This window comes from Grampus griseus (assembly GCF_964374135.1).
Source record: "Grampus griseus genome assembly, chromosome: 8".
Taxonomy (NCBI): Eukaryota; Metazoa; Chordata; class Mammalia; order Artiodactyla; family Delphinidae; genus Grampus; species Grampus griseus.
Window position 1 is genome coordinate 56,527,101 of NC_139002.1, and position 19,640 is coordinate 56,546,740.

The window sequence follows — 19,640 nt, forward strand, 5'->3', positions numbered from 1 at the left end:
GATCATGAGGCTGCAGCTTCTGATTCCTGGGCTTTTGACCAGGAGTGTCCTGGTCCCCCTGTCGGCAGGTCACTGGTGCCTCCCACCTCCCCTCCCCCTCAGAGATTATTCCCAGTGTGCGAATTGGAAGGAATTCCAGGTCACCTTCTGATTGTACAAGCGGGAGGACTGAGGCCCCAGAAGGACAGGGTCATGAAGTAAGTGGGCCTGAGAGCACATAGTAGGTGTTCAAGAAATCCCTTCTTCAATCCAGGCCGATGCTTGCTCCCTTGTGGGGTGCTGCCTCTGTGTGGAGATCTGGGGGGCCTGGGGTTGGCCGGGGGATGGAGTCAGCTGGATCCTGGCAGGCAGGGAGGCAAGGGCCAAAGGCCCGAGCCTCTGTCTGTAGTGCCCCAGACTCATCTATGCTTGCGCCGACCCTGCCCAACTTAAATGTCCCCTCTTCTGTGAAACCAGCCCGGACTGTCCCCCATAAGACGTCTCCTAATCTCCCTCTCTACTCCAAGAGTGGGAATCTTTCTATAACTGTGGTATTTTTTTTTTAAAGCCACATAACATAAAATTTATCACCTTAATCATTTTTAAGAGTATAGTTGGTAGTCTTGATTATATTCACATTGTTGCACCACAGGTCTCAAGAACATTTTCATCTCAAACACCTGAAGCTCTGTGCCCGCTAAACAACAACTCCCCATCCTCCAACCAGACCTTGGCAACCGCCACTCTACTTTCCGTTTCTATGAATTTGACTCCTCTAAGTACTTCATATAAGTGGAATCATGCGGTGTCTCTCTCTTTGTGATTGGCTTATTTCACTTGGCATCATGTCCTTATGGTTCATCGTGTTGTGGCACCTGATAAGATTTCCTTCGTTTTCAAGGCCGAATAACATTCCATCCTACGTATATACCACATTTTGTTTATCCATTTGTTCATCAATAGATACTTGGGTTGCTTCTGTCTCTTGCTATTGTGGAAAGAGCGGAAGTTTTGAAGTTTAATGGGCCTGGGTCAGATCCTGGCTTCCAGCATCACTTGAGTGGCAGGTCTGGGTCCTTCGTCACTTGCTATTGTGCCTAATGAGGTTGCTGCTAGGATGCACGGAAAGGTGCCCGCACACGGCGAGCTCCCGGTGAGTGGTAGGGGGATTCATTCTTGTTACCACTTTCCTCCTAGGGTCAGATCCCTTTTGGGGTTTATAGGACCCACGTACTGAAGCTCACCTTGACCCTCATCCACCAGGGCAGCTCAGCATCTGATGAGTCTTAGAACAGTGTCACTGGAGATCACCTGGGACCAGAGAGGGTCAGGGACTCACCCAAGTTCACACAGCCAGTCCTTGGCCATGCTGGGATGAGACCAAGGTCTCCAGCCTCCCAGCCTGGGAACCTTCCCGCTGCAGGCTCCAGGATCCGCAGGCCTTGTTCTTAGGAGGGACTGGCTCTCCAGGGGATAATTCTGCAGCATGCAGGGCTGAGGGAGGCAGGGAACAGGGAGACGAGCATCTCAGGCTTATCTGTGAAAGGCAGAGGTGGGTGGCATCTGCCAGGCTCCTCTGATCACTGCCTTCTCCAGGTGACAAGGGGCTCGTGTCAGACTCATTTACATGGTTCGGGCTCATCTAAGGTCCTTGCCTTGCACCTGGGAGCTCACTCTGCTTTTTTTTCACACTCATTCAGCTGTTCCTTTGTTTATCCCTTCCCTGGTCATTTATTCAGCAACCGCTCCCTGAGGCCTGCTGTGGTCCTGGAGACCAATCAGACCTTGGAGGCATTTAGTATGGCATGGCAGTGAATAGTGTGGACTCTGGGGCTAAACTGCCTTGGCTCAAATCCTGGTTCTGCTGGTTACCAGCTCTGTGACCTTGGGCAAGTTGCTTAACCTCTCTGTGCCTCAGATTCTTCTTCTTTAAAGATGGGATAGTGATGTTCCGGTTACTGCTGTTACATAACAAATCACCTGGAAACTTAGTGACTTTATGCAAGAACAGTCACTTTAACCCCACGGTTTCTATAGGTCGGGATTTAAGATGGGCTCAGCTGAGCAGTTCTGACTCATGGTTACTCAAGTGGTCTCAGGGCTTTGTTTCTCTCTGCGAGCTCATCTGCGCTTCCCCACAGTATACATCACATTTGATGACCTGGCCTTGGAAGTCTCATAGTGTCACTTTAGCCATTAGTCCCAAGCCCTCCCAGATTCAAGTGCGGGGGTGGGGGGGGTGATAACATAGACCCCACCTCTCCATGGCAAGAGGGACAGAGTTATAAGGAGAGCATGTGGGATGGGAGATATTGCTGCAGATGTCTTTGGAAATACAATCTGCTGGAGTTGTAAGAGTTAGATGAATCAAAACACAGGAAATATCTAGAACAATGCCTAGGCATTGTAAATAAATGATAGCTATATATAGTCAAGGGTGATTTTGACCGTATGCAATTTACTTGTGGTGTGCTGACTTTAGGACCTGATTGCCACTATAGATGTCAGTTCATTAACCAGCAGCATTTCCCATTTGGGTAGTGAGGGATCTATAGGAGGTCAACATTCCACACAGAGGGAACCAGCTGTGTAAAGGTTTGGAGCTGGAGAGTGGAGTCCCTGGGGTAGGGACTTAGCTCCGGTTGGCTGGGGCTCCCCTGTGAGGGAGGCCAGGAAGGTGAATGGAGGCCTAGTTGGGAAAAGCTTTGTATATGGGGTGTGTTTGCTCCTATAGGTCCCAGGGAGCCCTCGGCTGAAGTGTGAGGGGCTGGAGTGCTCCACTGGAGGAGCCACTTCTGAGGTGGAATCAGCAGGACTGGGGCAGGGGTGAGGGGTGTAGGGAGAGAGGACAGGAATGATGGGGCTCATACCAGGTGTTCGTCTGGGGCGTTTGCCTCAGCTTTGCATGTGCTGTGCGCATCCCCCTGGCTTGCTTTCCCACCCCTTCCAGTATATGGGATACTTTGCTATTTTTTCTCTGCTTTGATTAGCTCTCCTGCAGAGGGAGGTAGAAGGTTACCACCCTCTGGGGGGGGGGGTGACTGCCTTGGCAGCCAACCCTGGGGCAGCTGGCAGGGCCAGAGAACACCCAATGGCCGCCTCCTCTGTCCCCACCCCATTGTGGAGAACAGCCCCTGCACCCCTCGTGGTCTCCCCTTCCAACAGCCCTCCTCCTCTGCAACCTTGCAAGGTCCAGATGGAACTGACGCCAGGGGTTGTGGTATCCAGCCCCCGTCACATCACAGGTGGGGAAACTGAGGCCCAGTGACTCGCTCCACATCCCGCAGCAAGTTAATTAAGGAGCCCTCCTCGGGCCCTTCGTGTGGCTGCAGCCACGTGTGGTGGCGCACGGGACTCCTCCCCACCAGGCCCTCCGCCCACCGCTCCCAGCCCCCCTCTAAGGCCACTGCTCCCTCCTGAGAGAGGTCATGGCTGGGAATATGGTTTCAAGGAAAGAAAAGAAAGTCTTAGCAGTTGTGTAGCCACCTCGTCACCTCGAGGCAAGTCACCTCGCCTCTCCGAGCCACAGTTTTCTCGTCTGTAAAAGGAGCGTGAGAACACCGACCCCAGCAGGGCTGTCCTGAGGATCAGATGAACCCACGAGTGCTGAGTCGTTAGCTCTCTGATGCCGGTGCCGCACCTGCAAAGGGAATTGCCAAGGGTTACTCGGAACGGACATTTGAGCCGTGATTTGAGGCAGAGCAGGACTAGGGCTGGGAAATGAGGGGATCTTGATCCTAAAAGCTCTGAGCTGTGACTGGGCTGGTGCAGCCCTTCCCTTGTATAATATATGAGAAGGGGTCCAAGGGAAAGATTGGGGTGGGATCCAGGGAGCATCCCCCGTGCGGGCAGCCTCCTCCCCTAGCGCTGAGAGGAAGGGCGTGATGAAGGAGGGCTTCCTAGAGGAAGAGTTTGTGGAAACAGAGGGAAGGAAGGGCTGAGGCAGATAGAGGTCTTCCGGGGTCCGGCATTCCCCAGACCCTTGCACTGCATCCTTGAGATCCAGCCCCGGCCAAGCCAACCTTGACTCCTGGAGCCCATGATGCCCAGGGAGGCTGGTGCCCCGAAGGAGGCATGCTACTTCCGGGAAGCTGTGTCTGTGCGGGCCTGTCTGCACATCTGCACGTATTCCATGAGCCCGTGTGCTGGCACCGAGTAAGCGTGAGTATTTGCCTGGGTCTGTCTGGGAGTGTGCGCTTGGTGTATTTTTGTATGTCTACGAATACACATTGCAGGCCCTGTGCGACATCTTGTAAAGGCAGACAGGTTAGAATGCCTCTAAAAGGGGACTAAGTGGTCATGTGTTTTAGCAGAACAAAGAGATAGCCCTTGCCCCAGGGGCCTGTGGACTGTGGGGAGATCCAGACCTCACTGATGGGGCAAGTTCAGCAGAAAGACAATTCCCAGATTTGGGAAACCTCTCCTGGAGCCGCTCTGCGCTGAGCTCGGCCTGGGTGCCGGGACCCAGAGTCAGACCAGGCCCTGGCCATGCACTTCTGGAGCCAGGCTTTGGCCATCACATGTGCAGCCAGACACCAGCGTGGCTGCTGAACTAGGGCTGTACAGGGCACACGGAAACAGAAGAAGGCCGGCTTGAGTGCCAGGAGAGTCAAGGAGGGCTTCCTGCAAGAGGAGCCTGAGCAGAGGGACGTGAGGGACGTTTGGTGGGAGATGAGGGGATGGGGGGCGGGGAGAGCAGAGCAGGGCTTGTGTCGGGTGGGATTTGGGAGTGTGAGGAGGGGGGAGGTCGGGAGGGTAAGTCTGGTCTTCCAGGCCTGGAAGACTGCGAGGATGGAGGCGCCTTGAGTTGGGAGAAAGGCGGAGGAACAGGTTCAGGGGAATGTGATGAGTTCCCATCTGGCCACTGTGGGTGTGAGGTCCCTGTTGGGGGGATGATCAGAGGGTCATTGGATACTTGGGCCTTGCGCTTGGTCCGGGTAGGGACGGGGTATCTGAAGCCACGGGAGTGGTGGTATCGCCCTAGAAGAATGTGCAGGGCGGGGCAGGAGGGAGGGGCTGGACTGGGCAGAGAGGGAAGCCAGCTAAGGCGCAGGGGGGCAGCCGGGGGGGAGGAGAGAAACCAGGGCAACTGGTGTCCTGGAAGCCAGGGAAGGAGGACGTTTCCAGGAGGGCGAGGGCCAATGTGTCAGGGAGGAGTGAACCGTCCAGGCGGCTTCCTCACGTGGAGCATCGTTGATCTTGGTGGGAGCAGAGGGTGGTGGATTTAGAAACAGGTGGGAGGGAGGAAGTGGGGACGTGGGTGTCGATAAGTCTTTCAGAAATTTGGATGAGAAGGAAGGGGCGAAGGGAGTGCTAGCTGGAAAGGGGTGGAGGGGAATGAACTGGGAGATGCGCACCTATAAACACCTGCTATGGTCCTCTGCACCGGAGGGTTGGCTGCAGAGAGCAGGGGCAGGGGAGGTGCCGCCCTGAGTTCTGCCAGCTCCAGGGCCTCCATCCACACTGGGTGTGGGTGTGAGGATCGGGGGCCCCCACTTTTGACCTCCTAGGAGGCAGAAACCCCACAAACTCAGAGCACCCTCATAAACCAGGTTCCAGGTCAGTGGTTGAAGCTCGGGGCTGGCGGAGTTGGCCTCCAGGTCAGTGGTTGAAGCTCGGGGCTGGCGGAGTTGGCCTCCCGTGGTTTTGTCTTCAACGCTCACCAAGGGGACTTCATAGATGCTTCAGACCAGTAAGGCCTGGGAAGGTCAGGACGTCAATTCACCTGCTCCCGAAGAGGCCATGACCATGCCTGGGCCAGCTCCCAGTTACTGGGAAGTTCTTCCTCTGGGTCTAGCCTAAGTCTTTCCTGCTGTGTGTTCCCTTCTGGTGAACTTGTTCAACCCTGCTCCGTGGAGCCAAGCTCATCAGCAGGCCGCTTTGAGTGGCGGCCAGTGTTTTTACAACTTGTTTTCGTGAAGTTGGTTTGAAGTCTCCCTGCATTCCCAGAATGTCAGACCCACCCTGATTCACAAGGATTGACCAAAACAGGATCTGAGCCAACGAGAGGAATCTAAGGACTTAGTCATCCCCCTTGGATCATCTACAGAGTCTCCTGCTTTCCTTCCAATTAAAAAAAAAAAAAAGAAAGAAAGAAAAAGAAAGATTAGGTCAGATGGCCAGGAGGGGATGGTATTTGAGATGTAAACAGGCTCCGATGATACTGGCGGTGGACAAGAGGGGTCAGTGCTCAGGCTTTGCATGGGGCTGACCTCGATTCAAGCCTGTGTTCCGATGCCTGCCGCGTGGGGGTCTTTGACAACTTTGAGTCTCTGAGCCTCAATTTCCTCATCTCTGAAATGGGAAAACTAATGGCACTTAACCTCATAATTGTCTGAGGTTGGGGGATCTAGAAGCAGACACTGAAATAAGGATTCGTGTGAGAGTGACTTACTAAGAAGTTTTCCAGGGGGAAGAAAACTGCTAAGGGGGTAGGGAAAGTAGAACCAGAAAGAGAAGGAGAAGCAAGAGTGTGACTTCGAGCCAAGCCCCTCGGAGGGGGTACTTGGCTTAGTCCCCAGAGCTGGCTGCCAGGGGCAAGGGTGCTGCAGCACTTAGACCTTGCCCAGGGGGTCCCTGGTAAAGGGGCCCTGGGCAACAGCCATGCCCGCAGGCGAAGGGATTCAGGCAGCCTGACGGCAGCTCACCCACACGCCCCTGCAGTTCTCGGCTTTTGGAAGGGACGGTGCAACCTGGAATGACTCAGAACGGAGAAGGGGTCCCAGGGGACGTGGGTGGAGACAACAGAGGCGGAGTTCTCCAGGCGGAACCTGGCACAGAGGAAGCACCCATTAAGTGTCAGCTCTGCCCACCTGTTAGAAAGGGGGTGCAGAATGGGTGCCCCAGGATCGTGTATGTAGTCAGCAGCAGACAGGACCTTCTGAGAGCTGCCCTGAGCCCCCATTGTTCCCCCAGCCCCAGGCTCTGTCACTGTCTCTCAGCTCCCAGAGGCAGAATCCCTCAGAGCTCCCCAGCCAGCGGACCTGGCCCCAGCCCCCAGGGTTCTTCCTGACTACTTGACGTCAGGCAGTCGATCCAGCCGTGCCAGAGCTGGTCTGATGCCCTGATATAGCCCCTTCCAGAGAAGTCTGCCTCTGTGCCACCCCACCTCCAGCCCTGCCTGCACCGCCTCGTGGGGATTAGTGACGGTCAGGAGGTGGCACAGGCCCATGGAAGCACCGAGCGCCACGGAGGAAACTGAGGCCCAGGGACCTATCCCCCACCTGAATTTATTTATTTTTGGCTGAGTTGGGTCTTCGTTGCTGCACGCGGGCTTTCTCTAGTTGCGGCGAGCCGGGGCTGCTCTTCGTTGCGGTGCGCAGGCTCATTGCGGTGGCTTCTCTTGTTGCGGAGCATGGGCTCTAGGCGCGCGGGCTTCAGTAGTTGTGGAGCGCGGGCTCAGCTCTACGGGGCTTCTTCCATAGAAAGTGCTCACGGAGCTCGTGCTGGTCAGCATGTCCCAGGAACAAATAAACAGAAGTTGTGCTTCCACGACTCTGACTATGATGACTTTAACTGGTGATGTCAGCCTGGGTTGGCCCTGATGGAACTTGTCCCAACCCCTCTCCTGCACCTGTATTATCACAAGGGATGTCACCCTAATCTGGCCTCTCCACCCTGACCTCTGGGAGTCTAGCCCCGCAGAGCATGACAGGCCTGGGTTCTAGTCCAGACTCTGTCACCTGTTGTGTAACCTTGGTCAAGTCACCTGGCCTCTCCGAGCCTCCGCGACCCGTGTTTCTGACTGAAGTTTTATGTGCGCCCACCTAAAATCAGATGATTTCAATGTGGTGTTAATCCCAGCTTGACTCGTACCCAGAGACGTAGAGTGATTTGCTTCTGTTCACATAGTGAAAGGGTGGAGGTGAGAGGGCCAGGACCCATTACCCCCACCCCACTGTGACTGCTTATCTGAGTGCCTTACTCTTTACCAGCTCTGCTCTGGTCCCCACCAACCTCAGTCTGGTTCAGAAGCTGAGCTAACCTCCCTGCAGTCAGGATGAACTGAGCCGGGTACCAGAGTGGTCAGTCACTGCTGTTTAGTCATTAGCTCCCCTGATCACCTACTGGGTAAGGGGTTGCGTGCTCAGATGGGCAGAATCCTTCTTTCACTTGTCTTAATGTCTAGTCTGTTGCAAGGCTGCACCCTGTCCTGAAGCCTGGGGAATCTGCAGACCCTAGGGGTGAAGGTGGACATGAGGTAGGGGCCCCAGAGGAGGAGGTGGTCTGAAATGTCTAGGGCCCCGCTCCACCCAGGAGCAGGCGTGAGGGGCTGGCCAGGTGGTGGGTGCAGGGGAAGCAAGTTTGCTCACTCCTGGGTATCTGTTGCTGCCTGGGCTAGGCTTTGATCTACCACCAAGGCCCTCCTGCACCCTTCCCCAGGCAGGATGCCTCCTTTGCTCACATGCCCTCTCCGCGTGTCTGTCTGTACCGTAGACTGTGGGCTCCTCCAGCAGGTCTGTCCACGCAGCCTCAGGCCTCCCCTGGCACACCGGAGAGCTCAGGAAATGTGTGTTGGTGATTGGATTTATGTTGTCTAGCCTGGCTTGGGAGTCAGACAAAGTATGAATCCTGGCTCTGCCACTTGCTTAGCTGTGCCCTTGAGCATGGGACCCAAACTCCCTGGAGCCTCCGCTTTGGCATCCGTAGAATGTACTGTAGTGGGAGGCTAAGAGGAGTAAGTGAGAAGACAGACAGGGAATGTCAGCCTCGTACAAGGCTGTGGCCAGCCCTCCTTAAATGGTGGACAGTGTCTTAGTAGATGGACTCCACGTGGGCCAGGCCGAGTAGGAAACACAAGAGATGAGGTGAGCCTCCATCCCATGGTTCAGTACTTTACAGTTTCCAAAGCCCCATCAGGTCCTGCTCACTGGGTTATCCTGTTCATCCCATGAGGCATTCTGGGCTGGTTGCAGTATCCCCGTCTGACAAGTAAAGACCCTGACCCTAGAGGTGACACCGACCTGCCTTTCAGTGGCCAGGCCACACCCAGAACCCAGGTCTCCCGGCTCTCAGTCTCCAACACCACTACCCTGCCCCCTTCCAGAACCCAGGTTCTGGAAGCTCTTTGTGAAAGAGGCTGGGAAGGTGGCAAGCAGGGAATGTGGAGGTTATTTTTTTTATATATAAATTTATTTGTTTATTATTGGCTGCTTTGGGTCTTTGTTGCTGTGCGCGGGCTTCCTCTAGTTGCGGTGAGCGGGGGCTACTCTTCGTTGTGTGTGGGCTTCAGTAGTTGCAGCGCATGGACTCAACAGTTACAGCGTGTGGGCTCAGCAATTGTGGCTCGTGGGCTCTAGAGCGCAGGCTCTGTAGTAGTGGCTCATGGGCTTAGTTGCTCCGCGGCACGTGGGATCTTCCCGGACCAGGGCTTGAACCCGTGTCCCCTGCACTGGCAGGCAGATTCTTAACCACTGCGCCACCAGGGAAGTCCAGAATGTGGAGATTTGTCAGCCCAGATGTCATGGGGTTGAGGGTGCATTCTGGTGGCTTTAGCCCAAAGGGGGTCACTGTGACCGGTAGGCCCAGGGTAAGGGGGCAGGAGGGGGTCATGGGTAGATGTGGACAGAGTGAGGGTGCAGAGGAGGAGAAAACCAGTTGTGGGGGCCATGGACCATTCGCTCAGTCTGAGCCAGTGGGGGCTACCAGCCCGGTGGACCAGAGGCTGCTGGGACCTCCCATCCGGGTCCCTTTGCGGATGGTGCTGGAATGTAAGGGACTTCAAGGAACACCAGGTCTGTGGGAGAATCTGGCAGTCAAGTCATGGCCACTGCCCTTAAAGGGTATTCGCATCAGCTCTGGAAATAAGTCCCTCATCTAAGCATGAGGACTTTTCACGTGAGGAGCACTTTCTAAAAGGCAGACTCAGGAGGACAGGGCTGGCTCGACACCCAGCTGATCCTCAGCGAGGAGAGGCGACCTGCACGGGTGACCTGGGCCCTACCAAAGGGAGCTGGTGGGCAGGGAGTCGGCAGACAGGCATGGCCCAAAATTTGCAGGGCCCAGGACAAAAATACAAACAGAGGCATGCAGTATATGTTTGTCAGATATTGGAAGGTTACAAAACAAACCAAGAAACTACTAAATAAGATAGTTTCATTTTCCCACCTTGTAAAGTTATGGTTTTATGTAACTGAAAGGGACAAAATATCAAGGAAGACAATTTAATTATTATTACACATCTGGGTGTTTTGTTGGTGGGCTGGTGGCATTTGGATGAGTAATAAGACATATTTCATAAAATATATTTTATTGTCTTCATTTTAGCAAGATGACTGTAATTGTTATAATCAAGATTTTGCACATCATTTGGAAATTGTGTATGGATGGTAATAATCTAAAGGATCAAAAATAAAATGCAGGGCTTCCCTGGTGGCGCAGTGGTTGAGAGTCCGCCTGCCGATGCAGGGGACACGGGTTCGAGCCCTGGTCTGGGAAGATCCCACATGCTGCAGAGCAACTGGGCCCGTGAGCCACAACTACTGAGCCTGCGCGTCTGGAGCCTGTGCTCTGCAACAAGAGAGGCCGCGACAGTGAGAGGCCCGCGCACCGCGATGAAGAGTGGCCCCCGCTCGCCGCAACTGGACAAAGCCCTCGCACAGAAACGAAGACCCAACACAGTCAAAAATAAATAAATAAATAAATTTATAAAAAAAAAAAAATGCAGTTGTATTTAGAGTGTATAGAATTTGAATATATTTCCATCAAAAATATAAATTGAATGTAAAGAAAGGAAAATTTATATTTTCAAAAGTTGTTTTTATTCCTTGAAATTATCTAGGAAATTAAAACTATAGACATCATAATTAATGAATATCCAGTTTTAAAATACAATTATTTAAATAGACACGATATAGTAATTCAAATTTTTAAAGATTTTATAAAAATTAAACTATTCATAGTTGTGATTAATGTCCATCTAGTTGCCAGTGTAAAGAATTAGTACCACATTTCATGGGACTTCCCTGGTGGTGCAGTGGTTAAGAATCCGCCTGCCAATGCAGGGGACATGGGTTTGAGCCCTGGTCTGGGAAGATCCCACATGCCACAGAGCAACTAAGCCTGTGCACCGCAACTACTGAGCCTGTGCTCTAGAGCCCAGGAGCCACAGCTACTGAGCCTGTGTGCCACAACTACTGAAGCCCGCACGCCTAGAGCCCGTGCTCCACAACAAGAGAAGCCACCGCAATGAGAAGCCCAGGCACCGCAACAAAGAGTAGACCCGGTCGCCACAACTAGAGAAAGCCCATGCACAGCAACTAAGACCCAATGTAGCCAAAAAATAAATAAAATTAAAAAAAAAAAAGGGCTTCCCTGGTGGCGCAGTGGTTGAGAGTCCGCCTGCCATTGCAGGGGACACGGGTTCGTGCCCCGGTCTGGGAAGATCCCACATGCTGCGGAGCGGCTGGGCCCGTGAGCCATGGCTGCTGAGCCTGCGCGTCCGGAGCCTGTGCTCCGCAACGGGAGAGGCCACAGCAGTGAGAGGCCTGCGTACCGCAAAAAAATAAAAAAAATAATAATAATAAAAAAAGAATTAGTATCTCATTTCATGTTACATTAATCCAAGTAATATGAATTGTTAAATACTGTAAGATGTTCCTCAGCTGCCGTGTGCATTTATTGTGAATACCACACTAATTCATGAGTACTTTTAGAACCACAGATTGGAACAGGGAGAAAAGCCAAAAAAAAAAAAAAAAAAAGATGCTCAGCATTACTGGGAAGCGGATACTTTGTTATGTAAGAAGTTGTTGCTCTCTGAAAGGATTTGACAAGTTTAATTTGTCTGCCCTGCAAAACATTCTTGCCACTTAGTGCCCTTCCTCCATCCCTCCCGTCCCCCCCCAGTAGCATCCTGTTTCCCTCCCTTTCCCACCCTTGCCCCTGTCAGCCACTGTGCAACCCTCAGACCTTCATCTGGGCACAATCACCTTTTGTTCTTCAAACCCAAGAAATGAAGAGTTTCTTAGAGGCCTGAGCAGTGTTAGGGGAGCGGATTAGGCTTGTGGGTTCCATGGATGTTGTGTGACAGAAGCTCCTGTATGTTCTGTAATGTATTTATTTGTGAGTGTATGTTTGTGATGTGTGGGGTTCAGGGCAGTAGCCCTTCTTCCCTGCACCTAAGGGTGTTTCAGGGGATGTCTTCTTGCCCATGAGATAGATGTCTATCCTGCAGCTAACGAGAGATAAATGACGGTGCTTATGCTAGAGCTGGAGCTTAAATCTAGGTATCGGCATACACTCATTCATCTCTTTCACATATGCTTTTGTTCATTTATTTAAAACCTATATTCACGTCCTCCAATCCTTTATTTCATCGTGGAATGCCAGGCTGTAGCAGTCTTGTAGTGCAGCCCCGTGATCCTACAGACGAGGGAATTGAGGCTCAGAGAGGGGCACTGATGTACGTAAGATCATACAGCAGAGAAGCCCTCTGGCTGGGTTTCACAATGCAGACGATGGGTGTGGCTTTTGAGTTTCAGGCAAAATCTGAATATGTGTCGCTAGGTCCCAATCAGCTTCCCTTCCTTCACCAGACTCTGTCACCGAGGCACCTGCCCTGGGGAGCTCCTGGGGGTGGGGGTCAGGGGTTCTGCCTGAAGAGCCACTTCCTGTTTGGGGCCAAGCACTTCCTTCAAGTGACTCATAAGCTCCCACTGGCCCCATCCTGGGAAGCCAAGGTGGGGATAGAGATGGGCCCTGGCCGCATCCCGCCCTGCCTGGTACCCAGGCTGGGTGATCCTGAGACGGAGCAGTGCCACAGACTGGATGTAAGAGCTGGGCCATGGAAGGAGGATGCTAGACTGTTCTCGCCCAGCCTGGCAGGCAGGGCTCTGAGAGTGCAGGGGAATTGGGGCCACAGTGGGCATGAGGGCAGCGTCCACATCCAGCCACTCCCACACACATCTGGTTTCCAGGGTAGCTGCTGCCCAGGTGGGGGCCGACAGCAGAGCTGGGTCCCCCTCAGGGGGAACTTGTGATGTTTTTTCTTCCTTGCAGGGCAGTGAGGTGTGATGGAAAGAGCAGTAGGCTGGGGGTCATGGACTTGAATTTCCGACACCAACTTTCTGGTGACCTTGTCAGTTCCCAGCCGCTCTCCGGGCTTCAGTATCCATGTCTGTCTAATGGCGGAGGGCTTGCTGGCTGTGACATGTGGCAAGTTATTATTACAGGATTTCCATTAAGAGATTTGTGTTTGAATTCTGGCTCTGCCACCTTGCTGAATGTGTCCGTCTCTCAGAGACTCCATTAAAAAATTTGAAATAATCACCACCACTTTAAGCATTTTACATAATTTAATTCTCACATCAACCCTATGGGGTAGGTTTTATTATTATGATTATTGTTTTATACATAAGGCGATTGGGGCACAGAGAGGTTAAGTAACTTGCCCAAGGTCACACAGTAAGAGCCAAGATCCTAACTTAGGCAGTTTGACCCCCAGTGTCCATGCCATTAACAACTATGTTCTTGCTACTCAAACTGTGGTCCCTGGACCTGCAGCAAGGTATCACCCAGGAGCTTGTAAAAAAATGTAGAATCTCAGACCCCAGCCTAGACCTACTGAGTTGGACTGCCTTTTAACAAGATCTCTAGGTGATTTGTTTGAGAAGCCCTGCTCTATTTATTTTTTTTTTACATCTTTATTGGAGTATAATTGTTTTACAGTGGTGTGTTAGTTTCTGCTTTACAACAAAGTGAATCAGTCATACATACACATATGTTCCTATATCTCTTCCCTCTTGCGTCTCCCTCCCTCCCACCCTCCCTATCCCACCGCTCCAGGCGGTCACAAAGCACCGAGCTGATCTCCCTGTGCTATGCGGCTGCTTCCCACTAGCTATCTACCTTACGTTTGGTAGTGTATATATGTCCATGCCTCTCTCTCGCTTTGTCACAGCTTACCCTTCCCCCTCCCCATATCCTCAAGTCCATTCTCTAGTAGGTCTGTGTCTTTATTCCTGTCTTACCCTTAGGTTCTTCATGACTTTTTTTTTCTTATATTCCATATATATGTGTTAGCATACGGTATTTGTCTTTCTCTTTCTGACTTACCTCACTCTGTATGACAGACTCTAGGTCTATCCACCTCATTACAAATAGCTCAATTTCGTTTCCTTTTATGGCTGAGTAACATTCCATTGTATATATGTGCCACATCTTCTTTATCCATTCATCCGATGATGGACACTTAGCCCTGCTCTATTTCTATTCCCTCTGTCACTTAGGCCTTAGGATCGTTGTGGGAGATGAAGAAAATAAGTGTTTCATAAACTGTAAAGTGCAGTGCATTCAGGGCTCTGTGAGAAACCTGGGGACTGCAAGTGGAGGGAGGCAGGGCTGGGGGTGCCCCAGGAGTCCATCTCTCAGTAGCTGGATGTCATTTCCAAGCTTCTGTGAGTACACCTCTATCCCCCTCCCATCCAAGGCTGAGTCTTGTTTGTATTTCTTGCTGGTATGAGGCTCCAGGGCCCGATCAGATTGGAGAAGGTTCTTATGTCGGAATGGGATTGGGCTGGACACCAGGCCTGAGCCACCCCTGCCCTGGGTCCCACCCTGGCTCTGACTCTGACTCTCTGGGTGACATAGGCCCTACCAGCCTCAGTGTCCCCTAGTAGGCAATGTGGCGACATCCTCCGCAGCCTGCAGTGCTGACCCAGCACCCCCTTCCCTCTCCCCCTCTCCCCTCTCCCCAAGGCCTGTCAGGACCATCTCTCCTCCCAGTTCCTGGGCAGGAGGGCTGCCCTGCCAGCTGCAGGAGCTGGTGATGGGGGAGGCGGGGCATGAGTCAGAAGTCAGCCACATAATTGCGGTGCCCCAGGTCCCTCCTCCAGCCCACCCAGCCCTCCCTCAGCGGCTGCTTTAGAACAGCTGGTCTGGTGTCTGCCTCCAAAGAAGCAGGTCCCTGGGCAGCAGGAACGGGCCTCTGCCTCCCAGGAGGCAGGCATAGCCCCAGGTTTCACCCCAGGGTGGCTGGGCCTTGGATCATGTTTCTGTGGGCCCTGGTGGGGCAGGAGTGGTTCAGACAGCGGGTTGTACTGGGTTTGGGTTTGGGGCTGGTTTGGGGGCGGCATATGTGGAGGTGCTTGTGTGGGGTCTCATAGCACACGACTGGGTCACATACGTCTCCTTGGCTCTCCCACCGGCCTGGCGGCTTCCCGAGGGCAGGGACTAGATGTGACCCATCCCTGGTCCCCATACCAAGCGTGGGGTGGGCACAGGGCGGGGGCTCACTAAGGGCCGGGTGGGAGGGGAGAAGGCAGGATGGACTGATGTGTAATCTGACTGGGTTTGTCCCCTCAGCTCTCCCACTGAAGTGACATCACCACCTCTGTGGACAGGACCCCCCAGGAGCCCAGCTCACAGCCACTGGTGCCTTCTTCCAGGTAAAGGAAAAAGCAAGGAAGGAGGTGGGGGGAAAGGAGTTAGAGGGAAGCTGCAGAGAGCAGCCCACTGGGTTCTAGAAAGATGTTCGCTCTCTCACGGGAGCCGTACTCTACAGTTCATGGGAAAAGGCAGAGGAAACAAGGATTATTTTTCCATTTTACAAGCAAGAAAAAACAAAAACAGAAACTCTGAGTAGAGTTGTCTCTTGCTTTCTCTAGTGGACTAGGTACTTATCTAAAGCACCTCACACATATTAGATCATTCAATCCTCACAACAGCCCATGAGGTTGGTGCTATTATTATCCCCACTTTATAGATAAGGAGACTGAGGTCTAGAGGCATTAAGGAACCTGCTCAGTTAGTAAGTGGGAGAACTAGGTTTCAAACTTGGCAGGCCGGCTCTGGGTTCACATTCCTAACCCCTATGATTTACTGCCTCTCTAGAGCCAGGCGTTAAACTAAGTTTCCTTGAACTTCAGTTTGGAGGTTTAATGGGCTCCCATTTCCAGGGGAGATTTGTATTTTAAGAGAGAATCCCAGAGTGAGTGATGCTTCAGCCAAAGGAATGAATGGTAAATGGTGGAATTAGAGGCCTTGAATCATGGACTGAGCATGAACCTTCAAGGTTTACTGGACCAGCCAGCCCCTGGGACTTTCTTCCTCAGCATTCAGGCAAGGTTGGTTTTTAGAAAGGAAACCTGGAAATCTGAAAGAGGGGAAGAGAAGCTGAGGCCCCAGGTTCTCAGACTTGCCCGAGTGGCAGGGCTGCTGCTCGTCACAGAGCACTGTGATGAAGAGAGATGCAAGTGGCAGTGAGAAAGTCAGTATTCTGTGCTACATCTGAGGTCATCTTGTACTAGACCTGGAACAGATAGCAGAGGTTTCAAAAAATCGTGGGAGAAAATACTTGAGAGCTTTTTTAGTAATTTAATTTTTCCTGTAAATAGAGAAAAGGCTAATAATTATTCAGAGGCAGAATTGGGAACAGGCTCCAAAGTGGCCCTGCAATTGGGTGGTTTAAGAGGCTCTGATGGGTTCTTTCTTTCCTTCCTTTGCACATTTAACCAGCTTTTCTGACTGACATATAAACGCGTGCCTCCTTGGTGCTGGCCCAGTGCAGGAACACAGGTCCCCCGTCCAGTGATTCCTCTAGCAGGGACGGGGCCTGGGGTATCGCGTGTCCCTATCACCTGCAGGGTCGCAGATACTGTGGCTCTTCAGAAAAGCTGGGCCAAATGGATCAGAAGTCTCCGCCTGGGGAAGCTCTCAGCCTGGTGGGCAAGGCAGCCACGGAAGCAGATAATTACTGTGCACAGAAGCCTATGATCATGTCTCAAGAGCTCTGCCTGGTGATTCGAGAACAAAGGGAAGAAGCAGTGGGCTTCTGCGGGGGGATCAGACCAAGCTTTGTCCAGGGTGCATTTGTTAAGATGGTTGGGATTTGGATTGGGGGGGTAGGGTGAGGGCTGTCGTGGCAGAGGGCCCAGCATGAGCGAAGGTACGGGGGAGGGGGGAGGTTGGGAGGTGCCGTGTGCTCGGAGCACAGCCACGTGAGGAGGGCCAGGGGCAGGTGAGGCTAGACAGGTAGGTGTGAGGAGAAGGAAGCAGAGAGAGATTCCTAAAATGGCAAGACCTGCTTCTCCTCCCATCCCCAGGGCCTGCCTGGGAAGCCTGTTTGTCTAATAACTGCTGTTTTACATAAATAAATAACGGTAAATCATTGCTCTCCGTTCCCTCAGGGGCTAAAAACTGGGCGGAGAGGAGTCTGCTCAGTGCATGTCTCTGCCGGACTCAGCTTCCTCCTCTCCTCCTCCTCTTCAGGGCCCCCTCCTTCCAGAGACCCAGGGAGAGGCAGCGGAAAAAGCCAGCCTGGTTCCTGTGCCTGGGAGGGGCTGGGGCGTCCACCAAGGGTGAGAGGATGGTGAAAGTCTCTCCCCTGACCAGGCCCCTGGCCTGGCCCTTTGCTCACTGCAGGGAGGACCTGTCAGTGCTGGTGGGCGGAGGGGGCCTGGGGGCAGGCCCCTCCTCTTAGGAGGGCCTTCCTTCTGTACCGGTTTAAAGAGGGAACCGCTCGGCCCTCCAGGGAGGGAGGGGCCACTGTGCCGGGGACCCAGCACTAGAGGCTGTGCAGAGGATTTCTGCAGGGAGGGGAGGCTGGATGGAATAGCTCCAGGTCTTTCCTGGTGCTGACACTTGATGACTTTCATATTCTGGAATCCAGGGTTAGTTCTAAGATCCCTGTCGGATTGTGCCAGGATTCCATGATTATGAGAGCCCTGGGGGAGGGGATTCTAAGACTCTGGTTTAGAGAGTGTGAAGGCTGTTCCCGGTGAATGCTGAGCCCAAGCTCATAGCCCTGACCTGGGGAAAGAGAGATCCAAAGAGAGGTCCTCTCTGTGCCAAGAGAACCCAAGGGCCCTGGGCAGGGTCCTGAGCCTGATCCCCGTTCAGCCTATGGCCCCAAACATGCAGGTCTGTCCCCCAAGGGCCTTAATGAAGGATGCAGCTCAGCAAACGTGTCCTGCCCTCCACCAGCCTCAACCTCCTCGTCCATAAAATGGGGATCCGGTACTTACCCGTGGAGTCGGGGCCATGCTTCAGTGAGACGATGTGTGTGGAGGCTCCTTGTACACTGCAGAGCGCTGTGAGTGTGGTTGTAATTGTAGCTGCTGTTGCTGCGACGAGACTGTCTCCTTGAAAGGAAGGGCCACGTCGGATTCTCGGTGAATCTCTCTCAGGTCCCAGCAGTGCCTGGCACACAGCAGAGGCGTCTTAAACATACACTGAATGAGTAGATCGGGTATGGAACAGATCATACCAGAGGCCACGGTTCCGAGGAAGCCAGCCCTTCCCGAAGGAGAAGCAGGAAGTGCCCCTACAGGAGGGCAGCCCGGAGGGACAGAAGGGGACCCGCGACTGGGGTGAAGCAAGCCTGCTGGGAGTTTCCCCAGAGGAAGAGCAATGAGAAGTCTTCTGGGACAGAAGTGTTGGGTAAACAGGAGGCCCTGGCACCCGGTGGAAAGATATTAACAATGACCCTGATTATGGCGTGATTGATTCTTTGACAGCTCCTGTAGAGCCCCAGCCTAAGCCACTGAGTAGGTTTTCCCCCAAAGAATGAGCGGCCATGATGGGGCCACCACCAGGCTTCCTTCCCGGCACCTCCTCCCCCAGCCTCTCCCCACCGGCAGCTGCCTCAGTGACAGACTTCCTTCCTCCCTACATCTGCCTGTCTTCTCTGCTGATTTCATTAGAATCTAGGGCTTTCTCTGAGGCCCAGAGAAGTGGAGTGCCTCGCTCAGGGCCACACGGTGAGATGTAGCAGCCCACATCTCTGTTTAAGCCATCTGATGAGCGGGAAATGTAGTGGCTCTTTGAGCGTTCCTCAAAAGTTAAGCATAGGAGGCTGTGCTGGAGAGCAGTAGGGTGGGACGTGGGATCGGATGGTCTGGGAGTGGGAGGTCCCAGAATCAGCTCTGTCCCCGCATCTCCAGCCCCAGCTCTGGGGCCAGGGATTTGTTTTGTGGATTTGGGTTTGGTCGATTATTTGGAGAAACAGCCCAGCTGGCAAGCTGCCCCGGGGGTGCCCTGCTGCCCCTGGGTTCCCAGAGGGCTGGGAGGCTACTGTTGGAGTAGACACCCCCATCACACCCAGATGGAACCCACCCGGGGCTTAACTTGCTGCTGGAGCCCTCAGCCCTGGGAGAGGCCCTGCTCACCTTCCCTGCGCCACGCTTTCCCTGTGCTGTCCCCTTACCTAGAGCCCCCTTCTTTCCCCCCTTGTGTTACAAATCCTCCCTTATTTCTGAGTTCTGTTGACATCCACCCTCTCCAGGAAGCCGCCCTGCAGTGCGGCTAGAGGAAGCACAGGAGTTTTGGGTCCAGAAGAGACCCTGACCCAGGCAGGGCTGAGTTCCTGGAGGAGGAGCTGCTGCGCTGAGATGAGCAGGAGTTTTCCAGGCCTCAAGGCGGTCAGAGGATCCCAGAGCTAAGGTGGTTTCACAGGCACACCTGCATTGGGAACAGGGGATGGGCATGCAGTGAGGAAGGACCACAGGGAGGCCCTGGTCTGGCTCTAAGGCCATGTTTCCTGAGCACTGTGGGAAGGAGTCCCCACAGCCCTGTGCCTTTTACTCCTTGGGTTTCACTCTAAGTCAAGTTTGGGGTCATTGTGAGTTATCTAGGCCGTGACTACCTATACCTTGGTCCCTGTCAAAGATGGTAGAGATACCTGGACAGGGGCAGAGCCCTGGCCTGGGGTTCAGGATGACCAG

At 53.3% G+C, this 19,640-nt stretch overlaps 1 protein-coding gene across 2 annotated transcripts in view; it reads left to right on the plus strand.

Annotated features, from left to right (window-relative positions):
- The window catches only part of GDPD5 (glycerophosphodiester phosphodiesterase domain containing 5), a 91,540-nt gene that overhangs the window by 19,950 nt on the left and 51,950 nt on the right, over positions 1–19,640 (plus strand). For both annotated transcript variants that reach the window (XM_082660224.1, XM_082660225.1), the window contains exon 2: positions 15,283–15,365. The gene's annotated coding sequence lies outside the window, so the exon portion shown is untranslated. The remainder of the gene's footprint in view (positions 1–15,282; positions 15,366–19,640) is intronic.